General features: G+C 35.4%; 1 protein-coding gene across 1 annotated transcript in view; it reads right to left on the bottom strand.

The window, feature by feature from the left end:
• The window catches only part of UBAP1L (ubiquitin associated protein 1-like), a 29,706-nt gene extending 29,330 nt beyond the window's left edge, over positions 1-376 (bottom strand). Inside the window, exon 1 of the mRNA XM_012644850.1 lies at positions 343-376. The gene's annotated coding sequence lies outside the window, so the exon portion shown is untranslated. The remainder of the gene's footprint in view (positions 1-342) is intronic.
• Positions 377-1,239: the final 863 nt, after the last annotated feature.

Raw genomic sequence — 1,239 nt, 5'->3', positions numbered from 1 at the left:
GAGCAAAGTGTCTATTGCCTCGAAGACCTCAATCTTTGCTTCAGGGACTATAAGAAACCAAGTTTATTTCAAAAGGCAAATGGAATCTTCATTGGAAACAAATTCTTCATGGGTGGCCAGATGTGGCAAGTCAGGAACTACTGTGTGGATTTACACAAAGGTAAGTAGCTCATTATATGGGAATAGTTTATTGGTTCTAAGCATTAAAAACATTTTTAGTTGGCAATGTCTCATTTAATCACTATTCCCCAAATCACTACTAATACTTCATAGCATTCACATTCTGTTTCTATATAGCATATTATACTTATTTAAATGGAACAAGATATACTTCATACTTACCTTGTAATTGCCAGAACTTCCCTGTGGACAAAGCACGTAGAAGTGAATTGCTACAACAGATGGTATAATCCTAGCTAAGCTTCTTGTTACAAACGTCACGTGGACATAGGAACATGAATGGTTTTAGAGTGATTAACTTGGTTGGCTTGTGGCAGCAAATTCTTTGACGTCATAAACTCAGCTACTTGGGCTTAGTACCCTTAGTATTTAACATATAACTAATCTATTTCTCTCATAGCTTTCGAATCTCTCCTGTATTTGCCTAATTTATTAAAAATACATGCTTTTGTTAGAGTTTTTCCTAAGTCCAAGGTCTCTTCTCCTAGGAAATAATAGTCTTGCATATAGGATATGATGAATCAACAAATAATTGGTTAACGTTCTGGTTAGTCTATGAATGATTTTATTTCTCTATTTTCATTCATTCATGTTCCATATATGAAGAATGTAAGTAAATGTATAAAAAATACATGATTTAGAAAAGGGCTGAAAGCTCAACACTATTGGAGTTCCTGGTTCTGTTAACTGAAAAGAACAAGAATCGAGCAACAATAACAAGCTCTCCTATCATGCAGGCTGTAGTCTTATAAATACCTTTTCCACTGAAGAGTAATCAGGACTTGTTGGAGAAATGATAGATTCCAGGTCTGGGGGAGGAAATGTATGTGAGAAGCTTGGGACAGAATACTGGGATTGGGTGGGATCTCAGGAGCTTAGCTGAAGAGGCTCCCATTGGCCAAAGATAAGACAATCAATAAAGATAACAATGAACAGAAAAAATATAAGATCCAAACTCACAACGATACTTAAAAACAAAACTCACTGGCTACCTTTAGAGGATGGTAGGGAACCAGGTCATTATTTTAAACTAATAAATAAAGGGAGCCAAGTATTTAT

Source organism: Propithecus coquereli, unplaced genomic scaffold (genome assembly GCF_000956105.1).
Source record: "Propithecus coquereli isolate 6110/MARCELLA unplaced genomic scaffold, Pcoq_1.0 Scaffold221, whole genome shotgun sequence".
NCBI lineage: Eukaryota > Metazoa > Chordata > Mammalia > Primates > Indriidae > Propithecus > Propithecus coquereli.
Note: the sequence above shows the minus strand (reverse complement) of the source record. Positions and strands in the feature narration are given on the sequence as shown.